Below are 18493 nucleotides of genomic sequence, written 5' to 3'. Positions count from 1 at the left end.
GCCGCGTAAGAAACGCTGCGATCAGAGAATGCCTGAGCACACTGCTACACGCAACTCACGCCGGAACACTCCCCGCGTGCCTCGCCCGCTCTCTCTCCTTCGCCTGTCCTCTTCGTGGACGAGCAGCGCCAGTCCCTGCTCACCAGCGCCCCCTTCTCCTTCGGAGCGCCTGAGGCGGAAGAGGACAGACACGACAGCCTTTCTCTCGCCGCGTCCAGTAGTGAGGAATGGTCGGGCTCCATTGCGGACCCCCCCCCTCTACAGCACCCAGCTGCACCGGACAATGCGCTGATATCGACGCGGAGCTTACTCGCGTGCTTACAAGGGCTGTCAGCGACCTTCAGCTCGACTGGTCTCCTCCAGACGAGCCCGCTAAAAGCAGGCTGGACGAATGGTTCTTGCAGGGGCGCCCTTCGGCCCCTCCGCAAAGAAACGCCCCCTTCTTCCCGGAAGTTCACGATGAACTCACGAAGTCGTGGAAAGCCCCATTCTCCGCACGCTTGAAGAATTCTGTCTCGTCAGCGCTCTCCTCTGTCGACGGCGCCCGAGACCACGGTTACGAGAGCCTCCCCCCTCTCGAGGAGGCTATTGCTGCACACCTCTGCCCGCCCTCAGCCGCAGGATGGCGGTCGAAGCCTGTGCATCCATCCAAGCCGTGCCGCACCACCTCAGCTCTCGCTGGCCGAGCTTACACCTCCGCTGGTCAAGCTGCTTCGGCTCTACACACCATGGCTGTGCGGCAGGTTTTTCAGGCCAGACTTCTCCGTAACCTGGACGAGTCTGCCCCAGATACCTATGACTTTAAAGATCTCCGCAGCGCTACTGATCTAGCCCTGCGTGCGACAAAGACCACAGCACAAGCGATCGGCCGAAGCATGGCAAGCCTCGCTGTTTTAGAGCGACACCTCTGGCTCACGCTCACGGAGATGAAAGACGCCGACAAATCCGCCTTTCTTGACTCTCCTATCTCGCCTTCCGGCCTCTTTGGCCAGTCGGTTAAGGGTTTCGCTGAACGCTTCACTGAGGCTCAGAAAACGTCACAGGCAATGAGACACTTCCTGCCGAAACGCTCTAGCTCTGCTGCGGGACGCCGTAGAAATGCGCCGCCCCCTCAGACCTCGAAGCCATCGCAGCCAGACTTACAGTCTCGCCCAGCGACCAAAACCCAGCACCGCTCTCGCTCTACGAGCCGCAAACCGCCAGAGAGACGGGGACCTCGGCCCAGGATTGTGCTGAACCCCGAGCCTCCGAAGCCCTCCTGACCTTCGGGCTGAAAAGACCGTGGTTAAGTCCCGCTGCGGCCGGACCACCACACAAGAAACCTCACATGCTTCCTCCAATCCCCTCACTAAAGGCGGTTGGAGATGTCTATACTGCAGTAAACGAGCCTGTTACAATGCACGCACGCCTGCACACAAACGCCGTTTTCACGGCGACCTCAATAAAGCACAAAAAGAGCTTTTTCTATGTAGGCAGTGTGCCCACTACACAGTACGCACCCCTACATGTATACACACTCCCCCAAGTGTCACAAAGACACACTCGGGTCTCCTTTCATGCCCACCTTCCCGCTCGCGCCGGAGGTGCTCTAAATGTAGCGCGCGTGCCCACTTCTCAGTGCGCAACCCTACAAATAAGCGCTGTCACCACAGTGTCACAAGCATACTCGAGCTACTGGTCCCCTCATAACAGGCGGCCAGTGCCCGAAGCACATTCAACCCATAGCCGCACGAGCCGCTGCATGGCAGGCCATCCCCGGCATATCAAATTGGGTTTTGAATATAATAAAACAAGGTTACTCGCTCCAGTTCGCTCGCAGACCGCCGCGCTTTCGCGCCGTGGTCGAAACGAAAGTGAAAAGCGAAATGACACACGTCCTTCGCGCCGAACTGATAAACCTTCTTACAAAAGGGGCGATAGAAACTGTCCCCCCTGCGCAGCGCGAGTCAGGCTTTTACAGCCGCTACTTCCTCGTACCAAAAAAGGATGGCGGTCTCAGACCCATCCTAGATCTCAGACGTTTGAACAAAGCGCTTATGACGCGATCGTTCAAAATGTTAACTACCAAACAAATACTCGCGCAAATTCGCCCGAGGGATTGGTTTTTCTCAGTGGATCTGAAAGACGCTTACTTTCACATTCAAATAGCACCCCATCACAGGCCATTCTTGAGATTCGCCTTCGAGGGGCAGACTTATCAGTACATGGTTCTTCCATTCGGCCTCTCCGTAGCGCCCCGTACGTTTACACGGTGCATGGATGCCGCTCTCGCACCCCTGAGAATGCGGGGAGTGCGAGTATTGAACTACCTCGACGACTGGCTAGTTTTAGCCCATTCCGAGGAACTACTGACGACACACAGATCCTGGATCCTCAGCCATTTAGAATGCCTGGGTCTCACGATCAACACTGTCAAGAGCGCTCTGTCTCCCAGCCAGAGGATTTCCTTTTTGGGGATAGACATAGACTCTGTGACATGTACAGCGCGTCTGACGTCACAGCGTGCTCTCACTATTCAGCATCTAGCCGTGTCGTTCAAAGCCGGGTCTCTTTACCCGCTCAAACGATTTCAGGAAATGCTAGGTCTGATGGCATCAGCCTCTGCGGTTCTCAAACTGGGCCTGCTGCGCATGCGCCCACTACAGCGCTGGCTGAGAGACCGTGTTCCAGCGCGCGCCTGGATTTCCGGCCGCGCGCGCATCAGGGTGACCCACGGCTGCATCACAGCTCTGGCCCCTTGGAAAATAGCCAACTGGTATCAGTTAGGCGTAAGCACGGGCGCTGTCTCGAAATGGAAAGTAGTCTCGACAGATGCATCCAACCTCGGTTGGGGCGCCCTGTACGAGGGCAGGTCTGCCTCCGGCCTCTGGTCGAGCCCGGAGCGACTGTTACACATAAACTGTCTGGAGATGATAGCGGTCGAACTATCCCTGAAAGCTTTCCTCCCGTTTTTAAAGGGCCACCACGTTCTGGTCAGATCAGACAGCATGTCAGTGGTGGCCTACATAAATCGCCAGGGTGGTGTCAGGTCAGAAACCTTGCACACCCTGACCGAACGTCTTCTGACATGGGCACATTACAATCTGCGCTCGCTAAAGGCAGCGCATGTACCTGGCATCCTGAACCGGGGCCCGGACATGCTTTCCAGGGCGAATGTTCCCCCTGGGGAGTGGTCTCTTCACCCACAAACGGTTCAGTTGATGTGGAGCATCTTCGGCAGGGCAGAGGTCGACCTCTTCGCCTCAGAAGACAACGCTCATTGCCCAATATATTTTTCAAAGAGCAGGGACACGCTGGCCCTCGATTGGCCCAGACGCCCGCTTTATGCCTTCCCACCGGTCGCGATGCTACCGCAGGTCATCGATCGGGTCAGGAAGAGCAGATGTGCTATGCTGCTAGTAGCCCCACTCTGGACGACCCAACCTTGGTTCTCCGAGCTGATGCAGCTGTTCAGTACAGCCCCATGGCCAATACCGCTGCGGAAAGATCTCCTCACGCAGCTGAAAGGCGCGCTCTGGCATCCCCACCCCGAACTTTGGGCCCTTCATGTATGGCCCCTCAACGGGTACCCGGGAACCTCCCTGAGGGAGTGTTAAAGACCATTACGGAAGCCAGAGCGCCCTCAACCAGGCGCCTGTACGCGCAGAAATGGTCAGTGTTCTCCACCTGGTGCGGGACACGGAACCTAGACCCTCACTTATGTGACGTGACGGAGATACTCTCCTTCCTACAGGAGCGTTTAGATGCGGGCAGATCCCCGTCTACGCTCAAAGTGTATGTGGCAGCCATTGCAGCTTCTCATGCTCCGGTGGCCGGCCTATCACTGGGAAAAAACGAACTGGTCATTCGTTTCCTTAAGGGAGCTCGTCGGATGAACCCTCCCCGACCCCCTTCAATCCCTTCCTGGGACCTGTCTACGGTCCTAGAGGCCTTAAAGGGCCCCCCTTTTGAACCGCTTCAGTCTGTCGATATGAAGCTTCTTTCGTTCAAAACCGCTTTTCTACTGGCTCTGGCCTCAGTCAAGCGAGTGGGGGATTTACATGCGCTATCTGTAAGCGCTGACTGTCTCGAGTTTGGGCCTAATGACTCCAGAGTCATTCTCAGACCAAGACACGGCTATGTCCCCAAGGTGCTCTCAACACCGTTCAGGTCATCTCGCTGTCAGCCCTTTCCTCGCAAAGCGACGAAAGCAACGCAAGCTTCATCTGCCCCGTCAGGGCTCTCAAAACCTATATTGCGCGCTCCGCCTTATTCAGGAGGTCGGACCAGCTCTTCATATGCTTTGGTGGGCGCACCCGAGGTCTCGCCACCACGAAGCAAAGCCTATCGCGATGGATAGTAGACACTATCTCGCTGGCTTACAAATCTAAAGGCCTTCACTGCCCGTTCGGCCCGAGGTATGGCCTCGTCATGGGCGTGGTCCTGCGGGATACCACTGGATGATATCTGTGCGGCGGCAGGCTGGGCCTCTCCGTCCACATTTATTAGATTCTATAATCTGCAAGTCCCTGCCCTGCAGGCCAGGGTACTTTCTATATAGACGTGCTAAGCCTTATCACGTCCCCCTTTTTTCGTTCCCTATATAAAGCTCACTAAGGTTGGCTGTTGGGACTGGGATTTCTCCTGCTATAAAGCCCCGGGCTCTCGCCTTGGGCTGTGACAGGTCGAAGTTCCCGAGCACGCACGGCGTTTTACATTGTGTTCCCATAGCGTAAGCTAGCTTACGCAGTACGAGAGTACTCTCGAAAGGGAACGTACTCGGTTACTAGCGTAACCTCGGTTCCCTGAGATGAGGGAACGAGTACTGCGTAACCTGCCGTGCTATGTGCTCGGACCGGGTGATCGCTTCAGTCGATTTAAAACCTGATCCCTATGGTGAAGCGGTGGCTTATATAGTTCCAGCCACGCCTATTTTGGCGCGCTCTGACGTCCAATGGGCGCGAAGCGCCCCCATTGGTTCGTTCCTCTCCGCCGCCTCACCATAGGTTGCTGCAGTTTCCACAGCACAGCCAATAAGCGCGCGAGCCGCTTCGCTTGGGTCTGCTGTGCTGCAGCACTGCGTTTTACATTATTTAAAAATTAAGGATAATTTTTGGCTTCATATTCTCGAGAAAAGGGGACCTTTTCCCATAGCGTAAGCTAGCTTACGCAGTACTCGTTCCCTCATCTCAGGGAACCGAGGTTACGCTAGTAACCGAGTACGTTTCGTGTATATGCACTCATGTTGTTTGACCTTGAGTGTTTTGAGAAATCACAGAATCAAATATATCTAATTGCTTCCTTAAGAGGTGCTATTTGATACTGGACTCCTCCTATAGTTGCATATCCTTACATGTAAACAAGTTATTTTCTCTTGATGGTGGGAGGCACTGGTCCATTGAACAGTATGTGTCAGATTCACATTCATTGCCGTCTGCTCTAGTATCCTCGCTGTCAGTTTCAGCATGTAGCATGATTTTACAATTCTTGTGCATGATAGGAAGCCATAATTCCTTCTCTTCACACACTTAACCTATGATCAAACAGGATATTTACAAGTACTTTTCAACTAAACTATTGCCCTCACGTGATGGTTGGATAGGAAAAGGCATGATATAGAGAAGCTACATGCTTTTCAGCATGGCCTCTCTCTCTTCCTCTATTACTGCACCTTCACATATTGCACAATGACAGACAGGAAGCACTCAAGCTGTCCAAACAGATGGCGACACAGAGATGTGAGGTAATGATGCAAAATTCATCATACGTTCGGACCTTTTGTTAATACCAGGGAATTTCCTAACAGCTGCTTGAGCGGGACTTTCTCCACAGTTTAGCAAAAGAAAAACACAACACTCTCTTCACTTTGCTCATGTTTTGACTGAGATTTCCCTTTTTTTTGTCTCAGGAGTTTCTCGGATCTCATTTTTGGAGCTTTTGAGGGGTGGAAAAATTTGACTATATCCTAACCTGCGCTTGGATGTATCATTTGAACTACTTTTATGGTGTTTTTAATGCTTTTTTTGAATCTAGATCTTGAGGACATTATGAACTAATGACTATAATATTTTTTTTATAATCATTTGTAATTTTATATTTATAAATAATTTACTCCTAATGAGTTTCCAAACCAAAATACACACACACACACACACACACACACACACACACACACACACACACACACACACACACACACACACACACACACTATTCACACACATTATGAATCATGAAATCTAAATGTTTTTGTTTTTTTGTGCATTATTATTTTTAGAAGTACATTTTTAAAGGGTTAAAGTCACAGAACTCTCTGTGAACTGAGAACCAGTGATTCACATATTAAGTCAATAAGTTGTAGGAAGTGAAATGTGTGTATATGGAAGTAAGAGAGGGATGGCTGCCAGGAGGAATCCGAGAACAATAGTTACTGAAATAAAAGACATCCTCCTTGGCAAAAAAAAAAAAACCTGCAATACCTCACCTCTGTTGGGAAAGATGCTCAGGTCATCAGTGCTCACTCACATTCACCAGTCAAACCAGTCAGGATCCAACGCGTCCTTGGATAAAAATACTTAAGTCACAGAGGTTGTGGAACACATCAACGGATGTCCTCATGCAAACCAGAGATCTTGGGAGTTGCTTCCACTTTGTGCAACAGGATTTGATAACAAAATACGAGAAAAATTAACTTCCATCCGGTGTATTGTAATTTATTTAATAGAACTTACTGTTTTTCTGGAATGACTATGACTCTATATGACTCTCATACGACTTTATTCATTTACAGTTTAGTGATTCCTACTCATTGCAAATTGTTTTTTATTTTATACATATTTCCCTGACTTATTCAATAATCATCACCTATGTTTGAGACAGTCCTTCTTTTTAATGAAATTTTAAAGTGGCCTTGTCATATTATTGGAAAAAAGGAAAAGTTCAACCAAAAAAAAAAAAAGAAGTTATGTTATCATTTATGCACCATCATATGACTTTGCATCTTCAGAAAAGGAGATTAGCCAGAAGGTTAGCCAGAATATCCATGCTGCTCTTTTTTGCTGCTCCTTAACCGCACATCATCGATTTCCCCTAGACTTTCTTTCTGAAGTGATGATGTCAGCAGACCTCCCTGGTTGCTTGATTGTTTATGAGTGTTGGAAATCCTATGCTGCCCATTGATGAAGGTCAAAGAAAGGACAGGCTCTGTTTATTTTCCTTCCAGTCAGCCTCTCCACATCATCTCAAAAAGCATGGAAGGCACTCAGAGAACATGGTGGTGCCCGCTGAAATATTTGAGAGTGATGCCTTGTCTCCCGACAGCCATATGTGGAAGAAGTGATGTTGCATTTCAAGAGTTTGATAGATGGCTGTAGTAGTTTTTAACAAATCCATCCCCATGCATTTTGCATGCATGCAGGCAAAACTAGTACATGATCAATGCGGACAAACTAGATTTTTCAAGAAAACGGTGTTGCTTATAATTTCCACTTAGTGTGTGGATGTGTGTGCATGCACATTGCACAACACATTGTGGTCTGAGCATAGTGTCAGATTTATTGCTATTGTCAGAATCAATATGAATAGAAGGTTTAGCACATTGCCCACTGCAGCCTTAATCAAAAGCAGCTTTGCTCAAAAGTGGCTACATATGACAGCAGGAAGAGTTTTATGAGTGTCATTGTTTAAAGGAATAGACAATTTAATAGCAATACAAATCGAAATTTGTTATAAACAAATATAGGTAATGCTCTTTTCACTGAAAGAAACATTTTTATGAATTATGGACTGGTATTTTAGCCAGAAGCAACAAAATTTAAAATGATGTTTCTTGCAAAAATGCAAGTTTTTCACTTCACAAGACATTCAATGTTGGACTGGAGTGATGTGGATTATACTAGTGGATTATTGTGATGTTTTTATGTGATGTTTAGTGTTTAAATGATAGAAAGGCTTTTGAAATGTGCAGAAAAAGAAAGAATCTTTCTCACTAAATGACCAGAAAGTCTACAAAAGTTTTAAACTGGGCTGACCATTGCCTGAGACAGACATTTTATTTTTTTAGTCAAATAGCCTTTTCATTTTTCACAGAGCTCTCATCACTTCAGTTGTAAAAGTGGTGTAATTATATACCTGAGATGTAAAGGCCTTCACCAGAAGCCGGTTGGAGAGTCACATCTGGAGAATAGCTCTCTGCAGCAGACATTGGATTTGCATTTAGGTCTAGTGCAGCATGTGTCTGAGGCACTGATCTATCAAAGTTATAAAAAAAACAAAAAAAAAACAACAATTCAGACGTGAAGAGATACATTTCGACAACAGCAGAAGCCACTCAACACCCTGTCTGTATTTGACATGACGAGATATATAGGTATTTGTAAAACATTTATATTACCAATATATTTTTGGAGTTTATTTAAAATAATTGTATGATGGAACCTACAGTAGAATATAGTCAGGAAGTTGTTCTGTTATTTTCTGACCAGCTGGATGGTATTCATCATGGACAGTATAACCGTCTGTATCTATGTTACCTAGTTTGAAGCCAGTAATCTTTGTTAAAAGAAATATGTATTATTTGTTTGCCTTCATTAACAGTTCAATGTATGGGCTAGTAGCAATGGTTCCCTTGGAGGAACATAAAGAGAAATGTTTTCCTTTAGTTTGACTGTGTAAAGAGTGAACCCATACCCATCGCTCACAGTGGTCCCCGGTGAGAGTTGCCTGTTTATCCAGAGCAGATGAAGCACATGGATACAGAAGGAGAGAGAGAGAGTGAACGGGTAGGGTCAAGGAGTTCATATCCAGGGAATAATCCACACCTTTAACTCCTTCATGCAAAGAAAAGTGGAGGGCATTGTGAGTAATAGCATTAGAATGGTGGAGAAGAGGGTGAATGGAGGCAGCGGAGTTTACATTTCATCACCAGAAAAGGGGATTAACAGTGGCAGCGTCTCAGTGTGGAGAGAAAAGAAAAAGTTCCCCACTTTTGGCTGAACTTCACTCCATTGTGCAGATCCAGATTTTCCCAGAGCATATTTCCACCAGGGATAAGGACATGCAAGGCAGAGGATATGTAGTACTGACATTCATATATTTTTTTTATATGTATAATATGTTTTATATGTACACACACCAAAGCTGCTTTAATTTGATTTTAAAAGATACAGTAAAAGCAGTAATATTGTGATTATTATTTAGTTTTCTGTTTTAATATATTTTAAAATGTCATTTACCCCTGTGATAGCAGAGCTGAATTTTCAGCAGCCATTACTCCAGTCTTCAGTCTTAGAATGGTGATTATTTGAAATATATTTGTTTAACTATGTAAAACCATTTATATGTCACTTTTGATCAATTTAATGCATAATTGCTGAATAAAAGCATAAAAATGCTTACTCATCTCATAATGTACTGTTCAGTTTCTTAAAAAGATAAGCTAACTCTTTTTAGATAGCTTTTTTTCTGTGTTTGAAATCATCATAATGGTTACGCAGAGACGCGTCTTTCTTCTAGTGCTCATTTTTAGCACTCATTGCCTACGTGTTTTATGACAAAATGAGAGGAAATTACATTGTACATTATAGGGATGGGACGATAACCGGTTTTATTGATAACCGTGATAAAATGTGCTGAAGGTTAGTAATATCGTTTAAAAATGAATTATCATTAAAACCGTGTTTGATTATCGCGGTTTTAATAACTCACTATTAAATCATGTCCAGCCAGCAACAGTCTGACGCAAGCGCAGCGCACAATGTTTTTTTTTGTTTTTTTTCGAGAAGGAATGGCGAAAGTCAGTGACTTTTCTATGCTTCTACACTTTTCATTGTAAGGAAGGAAATGCCACAGAATTTAATCTTTCTTTAAATTAAGTGCATAGAGTTGCTTGTTTTATTAGTTGTTTGTTGATTATTAAATATAAAACTTGCTGAAATGTTTTCAGTGTGAGCATCAACTATTTTTGAACACTTTCATCTCGTTTCAACAAAACCGTGATAATATTGATAATCGTGATAATTTTAGTCACTATAATCGTGATATTAAATTTTCATACCGTCCCATCCCTAGTACATTAAAACGCCATACAGCTTTCTTCCTCAGCAAATCTTTTTTTAAATTTTTTTATTGAGAACAAAGTCATATTTGCAAATCATGGCAAAAGAAAGAAGTAGCATTGTGTTCCCCATGTTCATTTTGAATGAATAGAAATCAGCGCTAACTCAGCTGAGATAGTCCATAATGCAAAAATTTACAGCCAGCCAAAAATGTCTCCCGAAGCATTCAGTTGTTTGCTAATTAAACCATTTTGCCGGCACTTATAAACAGTTCTTTTAACTTCCATAATAAGTAGTGTACTGGACATCTGGTGGATGATCTGCCTCTGTATGAGATTGGGGCTTTCATGTTTTATACACATCCGTGTAACGCTTACATCAGCGTGTGAAGTGTTTTGAATGTTTCTGCCTGCATTAGTTTACAAATGGCAAACTGTGCTATGACAGTCAAAACACTCTGAAGCTCTTTTTGCTAATATTTAGTGAAGCTGCCAAATTTAGACTGTCACTGTATAGAAAAGGACTGTTTGCATGTTGTGCAGGGTCAGAGTGACATGGACTTGTCTTGAAATTCATTGATACAGAATAAGGACATAAGTAGCCATTACTCCAGCCTACAGTGTCACATCAACATGAAAAATGATTCTGCTTTATAAGATGTGTTAATGCAGTATCACAAAATGCATCGCAAAATCCATTGCAAACCAACCATAATGTCCTTCATATATAAACATATCTATATATGCATAAATATGACAACATATTTCATACTACAAAAGCCTAAGATACATCAGCTTAAACACGACAGAGATGTTTTGAGATGCTGATTCTTAACCAGTGTCAGCATGCAATGTTGGACTCTATATGTTTAGCTATATCAGAGAACGGTTTCATGGGTGGGAAGTTTGTGCTAAGAGAGGAAACTTCATATCCGGGTTCTACAACAGCCAGCTGATGTTATTAGTTTGCAGCTGCTCTGTCTTGAGAGGCACTAAAGCAGCTATAAACATGGACTAAAAGACTTTTAAGCAGACAGCAGTTAAACTGGGTTTATTGAGGTTGTAAGATAGACCCCTCATGTCCATTAGCAACAGTATAGGTTACTCTAACAAAGACCCTGGGAAGTATTCTTTTCCAGTCTTATATTTCCAGTAATGGAGGTGTATTTCCTTGTTGGAGGTTTTTAACCATGGGTGGAAGTCAATAGTAAATTGACTTTGCCCAATCTACCATGTAAAACGCAATTCTAAGACAAAACAAAACTTCCTGTATTTACTCAGTAGAGATTGTTTTTGTAGTATGAAGCTAGATGGATTCATTATATAGCCTATCAAAAGTTTGAAAATGGATCGGTCTTGCTTTTATAACTGAAGTGTGTCTATGAGCTTTAATGTGTAGGATGACCATATATCCTCAACATATATATCTTTTCAACATCTCCTGGGATTTTGCCTAAAATGTCTTAGGCTTTGTTTTCCTACTGATGTGCTCTCTATACAGTCCTCTTACATTATATGTGTATTTGCATTGCAAATAGGCAAAAACCGGACATTTTAGGCAATTTAGAAATCTCGTCCATGACATGAGGACATACGGTCACCCATATGTCACCCATATGTAAGATTTTGGATTCTTTTGGATTATACCTGTTAACTCTTCGCATGGACTCTCTAGGAACAGTAAGTATCTTTAATTTCAATGCAAAATTTCAATGTTATGGATTGTCTCTTTTGAGTGTTGACAGTTTTATGAATATAAAACAACATGCTAGCATGCTATGATAGACAGATCATGATGCTAATCCATTGTTTCTTTTACTATTTTATAGTATAAGTGTAGCAAAGTAATATTTTAGATGTTTATCAGTTGTTTATTCCTTTTCCATGTAAATTATGAGGTATACATAGAGTACTGTGCAAAAGTCTTAGGCCACTAGTATTTTCACCAACAAAAAATTTTTTTTAAGTCAGCTATTTCTATGTTTTGCTGTAGTGCATCGGTAGTAAGTATCACATTTCCAAACATAATTTTTTGCCATTAATTGTAATAATCCAGTGAGATATTTGTTTGCACAAGGAGTATGACAGCAGCCAGTTCTCCACACAGAGATTTGATCTCACCATCATCAGTCTGTCTGGAATAACATGAAGAAACAGAACAAACTGAGACAGAGTAAATCCAGAAGAACTGTGGTGATGTCTCCAAGACACTTCAAGAAACCTACCTTTAAAGCTACCTGAAAAACAATGCGCAAGTGCACCTACTGTAGGACAAAAGCTTTTTTAACGCATAATGTGGTCAAACCAAACGTTGATTTAATTTAGTTAAGTTAACAGAATGGCATCCTCACTTTACAGCATTTTTACACCTAAATTACACCTAAAGTGCCTAAAACTCTGCACAGCACTGTAGATTTGCAGGTTTCTTGAAGTGTCTTGGAGACATCGCCACAGTTCTTCTGTATTGAGTCTGTCTCAGTTTGTTCTGTTTTCTCATGTTATTCCAGACAGATTGGATGATGATGTGATCAGATCTCTGTTGTCAGATTCCATGTGCAAACCAAAATCTCACTGGATTATTAAATTTAATGGCAAAAATATTTCAAGTTCAAGTTCAAGTTCGAGTCTGCTTTATTGTCAATTCTTCCACATGTACAGTACATATATACAGAGAATCGAAATTGCGTTACTCTCAGACCTCCGGTGCACACAGATAATATTAACATTAAAGCCTAAAAATCTAGATCAAAATATAAAATGTAGATACAACTATACAATAAGGGAATGTTAAAAAAGACATAAAATAAAATTACAAATAAAGTTAAATAAAGCAGCGCAAGGCAAAAGACAAATAGAGTGCAATCAATGAAGTGAACAACAGTGCAGATAAAAGGTTTTTTTTAGTGCAAAAACAAAAGCTTATTAAGTCTGATTAAAGTGATAAAAGGCTCAAGAGCAGTTATTTTATTTAACTGACTGATGAGGTAGTGGAAAGATGTCAGTTCCATGGAGAATGAGGTAGTGAGCAGACCAATGCTGCACAAAGTGACTGGTGCATGTCATCGTATATTAGTGGGGGAGGGGGGGCAAGTTTGGGAGCGAGTTCAGCTTCCTTACAGCCTGGTGGATGAAGCTGTCCTTCAGTCTGCTGGTCCTGGCCTGGAGACTTCGCAGTCTCCTCCCTGATGGCAGCAGACTGAAGAAGCTGTATGATGGGTGAGTGGGATCACCTGTGATGCAGAGGGCTTTGCGGGTGAGATGGGTTCCATAAATGTCCTGGAAGGAGGGGAGAGATACACCAATGATATTCTCAGCTGCTCTCACTATGCGTTTCAGAGTCTTTCGGCAGGACACGTTGCAGGCACCATACCACACAGTGATGCAGCTCGACAGGATGCTCTCGATAGTGCCTCTGTAGAAGGTGTACATGATGGGGGGTGGGGCTCTGGCTCTCCTCAGTTTGCGGAGGAAGTAGAGACGCTGTTGTGATTTCTTGCCCAGTGCTGCTGTGTTTTCAGTCCAGGAGAGGTCCTCTGTGATGTGCACACCCAGGAACTTGGTGCTGCTCACTCTCTCCACAGTCGCAATGTTGATGGTCAGAGGAACGTGCTGAGTGTGTGCTCTCCTGAAGTCAACAACAATCTCCTTCATCTTCTCCACGTTCAGAGAGAGATTTGCACTCCTGAAGTCCACAACAATCTCCTTTGTCTTCTCCACGTTCAGAGAGAGATTGTTGTCACTGCACCATCCGGTCAGGCGGCTCACCTCGCTCCTGTAGTTTGTCTCATCTTTGTTGCTAATGAGACCCACCACAGTCGTGTCATCTGCAAACTTAATAAAGAGGTTGGAGTTGTGTGACGGTGTGCAGACTTGATGTGGTGCATGACTAGCCGTTCAAAGCACTTCATGAGGATGGGAGTAAGTGCAACAGGACGGTAGTCATTGAAGCAGGATGGAGATGGCTTCTTCGGAACTGGAATGATGGTTGAAGTTTTGAAGCATGTGCGAACAACAGCCTGACTCAGTGAGATGTGGAAAATGTCTGTTAAGACATCAGTGAGTTCTGCTGCACAGTCTCTCAGTACACGCCCAGGGATGTTGTCAGGGCCCGGAGCTTTGCGTGCATTGATCCTGCTGAAGGATCTCCTCACGCTGTCTGGGGTCAGCATCATCACCTGGTCGCCGGGAGGAGGTGGAGTCTTCTGTGCAGTGGTGCTGTTTTGTTGCTCAAAGCGAGCGAAGAAGGTGTTCAGCTCATTTAGCAGAGAGATGTTGTTGTCACAGGTCCGTGGTGGGGGCTTGTAGTCCGTAATGGTCTGTATCCCCTCCCACAGGTTCCTAGTGTCTCTGCAGTTGCTGAATTGATTGGCTATCCTCCTGGAGTGCTGTCTCTTAGCCTCTCTGATGCCGCGGGACAGGTTGGCCCTGGCTGTTCTCAGGCCCACCTCATCTCTAGCTCTGAAGGCAGCGTTCCGTGTCTTCAGAAGTCTGTAGACCTCCCCTGTCATCCACGGCTTCTGGTTGGCCCGGACAGTGATGGTTTTTGTAACCGTTACATCATCAATACACTTGTTGATGTAGGCAGTGACAGTCTCTGAGTACTCCTGGAGGTCAGTGGTGTTATTGCATGTGGCAGCCTGCTTAAACATGTCCCAGTCAGTTGTGTTGAAGCAGACTTGAAGAACCTCTGATGATCCTTCTGGCCACACTTGAATGTTTGCAAATGTAAACTGATATTTCCTACTGACACACTACAGCAAAATACAGAAATAACTGAGAATGCACAGTACTGTATATTTGACATTTGATCATGATTTTATGATTTTTTACTTTGCATGAAAATGTGATTTTATAGTGGTAACATTTTAGGTGTTGTTTTCTCCTTTCACATCAAAATGTTGCAGTATTCACCTCCTGAATATAAAACAACATGCTGGAATTTGAGAGACAGATCATGAGCTTTCTTAGTTGTTTTATCTTACTTTTGTGTGAAAAGGTTGAGGTATACATAATGGCATTTTGTTGAAACACCCAAAAACTTATTTTTCACAAGATTCATAATCCTGAAGAATGCATGGGTTTTCCCTGTGGCGTGTTGTTTGCCAATGTGTATGAGTATACTTGCATATTTCTGCTGTTACTTAAACACAAGTGCTGGTGTGTTCGTGAGTGTCATGATCTGAACTGTGCGGGGAAATGTGTCCAAGGATGTTGTGGGGAGGAATAGAGCTGAAAATGAGAAATACATGGGTAGAAGCAAACCAACATAGAGTCATAACAGCTGAGTGGATGGTGTGGCAGATTGAGCTCGGATTGTCTGAACCACAGAGTGACAGTAATAATCATATACTCAGTCGACCGAACAGAGCTGGGCTTTTTTTGGAATGATTTAACGTGAGTCTCAAGCCTCGTGGTCATCCTGCATGATGAGATTTGTAAGGTCACTTCCTTCAGCAAAGCCAGAGGAGTCACTGTCTGACCAAACACCGGCATAAATTATCAGCTTCCGTCTATGTATGTGCGGGAAAAGTGGCTGATGTCATGGGGTGCAATCTTGAAATGCTCAGCAGTTGATGGGATGTGAATTTACTGCTGGTTGACTTGTCAAAACATGTTTCTAATAAACCACGACCTGCTACAATTGCTGTCATAAAATTTGTCATGTCACATTGCCCCCCTCTCACATGTGAAAAGGTTAGTGTTTCTCTGTAAAACTTATTAGTCACGTCAGTCTTTTGTGGCCTAGTAACCATGTAGTGAAAACTGAAACTTATGGAATTGCACAAATGTCACTTTTTTTTGTGACCTTGAAAAATTAATTTATACATGAAAAGGCAAAACTAAAGGCTCCCACCCACAAGCTGACTAAAAATTATGGTCATAGTGGTTCTCTTTGTAGGTAAGCTCAAATGACTGTAAGGTTTTGATTAATGGTTTTAATTACTCATTCTTTGGTGGGTCCCTTATGAAGTTAAGGGAACTACCGTTCAAAAGTTAGGGGCCAGTAATTTTTTTTTTCTTCATATTTTTGAAAGAAGTCTAATGCTCATCAAGGCTGCATTTATTTGACCAAAAATACTGATAAAAAGAATAATATTGTGAAATATTATTACAATGTAAAATAACTGTTTTTTATTTTAATATATTCTACATTTTAATTTATTTCTTTAATGCAAAACTGAGTTTTCAGTGGACATAACTTCAGCCATCAGTATCACATGATCCTTCAGAAATCATTCTAATATGCTGATTTGCTGTTCAAGAAACATTTCGTATTATCAGTGTTGAAAATATTGATGATAATAATGTACTGTTTAATATTTTTGTGAATTTTTTTTTTCAGAAGAACAGTGTTTATTTGCGATAGAAATATTTTGTAATATAATGTTTTTAATTAATTTAATGCATCCTTGCTGAAGTATCAATTTCTTTAAAAAAATAACTGACCATGAACTTTTGAACAGTGCCGTATGTGCATTTATATTCATATGCATATTTTTTTTTAATATATGGCTCATCATATTTTTGCCTAAATCAATCGAAGAGACTTTTTATAAATACATAAAGTACAGGCACTTAAAATATATATATTATATATATATATATATATATATATATATATATATATATATATATATATATATATTAAATTCGCCTTGGCTTTTGCGGCCTACATTTTTATGCATTTGTAAAGGACCAGAGATGTATAAAGTACTAGAGACCCAGACTTCAGTAAAAGTACAAGTGCTCTATCAAAAAAATGACTTGAGTAGAAGTTGAAGTGCTCTTTAAGCACCACACTTAAGTAGAAGTACTAAAGTATTCAACATTTTTTGTACTTAAGTATTGCAAGTAGTCTATTTGAAAATTTACTACTCAAGTACTGAAAGTAAAAGTACAAGTATTGTGTTATGTAGTTATTAAAGAAAGTAGTCAAAAATTTGAACATTGTTTTTACTATTTCAAATGATTAACCTAAAGGACAATCACAATTCCTTTGACTGTAACTTTTAGAAAACAAAAAACAGATTAAAGGGTTAGTTCACCCAATTTGCAAAAATATGTCATTAATAACTTACCCTCATGTTGTTTCAAACCCGTAAGACCTCCGTTTATTTTTGGAACACAGTTTAAGATATTTTAGATTTAGTCCGAGAGCTCTCAGTCCCTCCATTGAAACTGTGTGTACGGTATACTGTCCATGTTCAGAAAGGTAAGAAAAACATTATCAAAGTAGTCCATGTGACATCAGAGGGTCAGTTAGAATATTTTGAAGCATCGAAAATACATTTTGGTCCAAAAATAGCAAAAACTAAGACTTTATTCAGCATTGTCTTCTCTTCCGTGTCTGTTGTAAGACAGTTCAAACAAAGCAGTTTGTGATATCCGGTTTGCGAACGAATCATTCGATGTAACCGGATCTTTTTGAAACAGTTCACCAAATCGAACTGAATCGTTTTAAACGGTTCGCGTCTCCAATACGCATTAATCCACAAATGACTTAAGCTGTTAACTTTTTTAATGTGGCTGACACTCCCTCTGAGTTCAAACAAACCAATATCCCGGAGTAATTCATTTACTCAAACAGCACTGACTGAATTGCTGTGAAGAGAGAACTGAAGATGAACACCGAGCCGAGCCAGATAACGAACAACAGACTGACTCGTTCACGAGTCAAGAACACTGATCTATATATATAACTTATATTATAGATCAGTGGTCAAGAACCGTTTCTGTCAGACATGTCCGATTCGAGAACCGAGGACCTGATGATACTGCGCATGTGTGATTCAGCGTGAAAGGAAACCGACACACAGAGCGTCTGTACCGAACTGATTCTTTTGGTGATTGATTCTGAACTGATTCTGTGCTAATGTTATGAGCCCAGGTAAACCGAAGGCTTGCAGTCAACGCCAATGACGCCATTACGTCGAGCGCAAAAGAACCGGTGAACTGTTTTCTTCAACTGGTTTATTGAATCGAACTGTCAGAAAGAACTACTGGTGATTCGAAAACCGATGCAACCGGTTCTTGACTCGTGAACGAGTCATTATTTGGCTCGGCTCGGTGTTCATCTCTCTCTTCACAGCAGTTCAGTCAGCACGCGCAGTCTTCTCAATCGCTTGATTCGCTCAGTGATGTGCCAACAAACCTGCCATCTACAGTTCTGGCAGTGGTAATGTGGGTTTGTAATGGAATGATTCGTAACATTTTTATAATTTTAACGAGTAACGATGCAGCACATAAAAAAAATATCGGAGTAAAAGTATTAAACTCATCGAAAATATGTACTGAAGTAAAAGTGGAAGTAGGAGAAAAAAATAATACTCTAGTAAAGTACAGATACCGCCTTTTAGTACTTAAGTACAGTAGTGAAGTATTTCTACTTCGTTACTATACATCTCTGTAAAGGACAACATTGTGTAAATGACAATTTACACAATGTTGACACAAAGATAA

The 18493-nt window shown here is 42.8% G+C and overlaps 1 long non-coding RNA gene across 1 annotated transcript in view; it reads right to left on the bottom strand.

Moving 5' to 3' along the window:
• LOC132112006 (uncharacterized) overlaps positions 1-18493 on the bottom strand; it is a 39457-nt gene that overhangs the window by 8749 nt on the left and 12215 nt on the right. Inside the window, exon 2 of the long non-coding RNA XR_009424865.1 lies at positions 8110-8228. This is a non-coding gene — a long non-coding RNA (uncharacterized LOC132112006). The remainder of the gene's footprint in view (positions 1-8109; positions 8229-18493) is intronic.

The sequence above is a fragment of the Carassius carassius genome, chromosome 31 (assembly GCF_963082965.1).
Source record: "Carassius carassius chromosome 31, fCarCar2.1, whole genome shotgun sequence".
Taxonomy (NCBI): Eukaryota; Metazoa; Chordata; class Actinopteri; order Cypriniformes; family Cyprinidae; genus Carassius; species Carassius carassius.
Note: the sequence above shows the minus strand (reverse complement) of the source record. Positions and strands in the feature narration are given on the sequence as shown.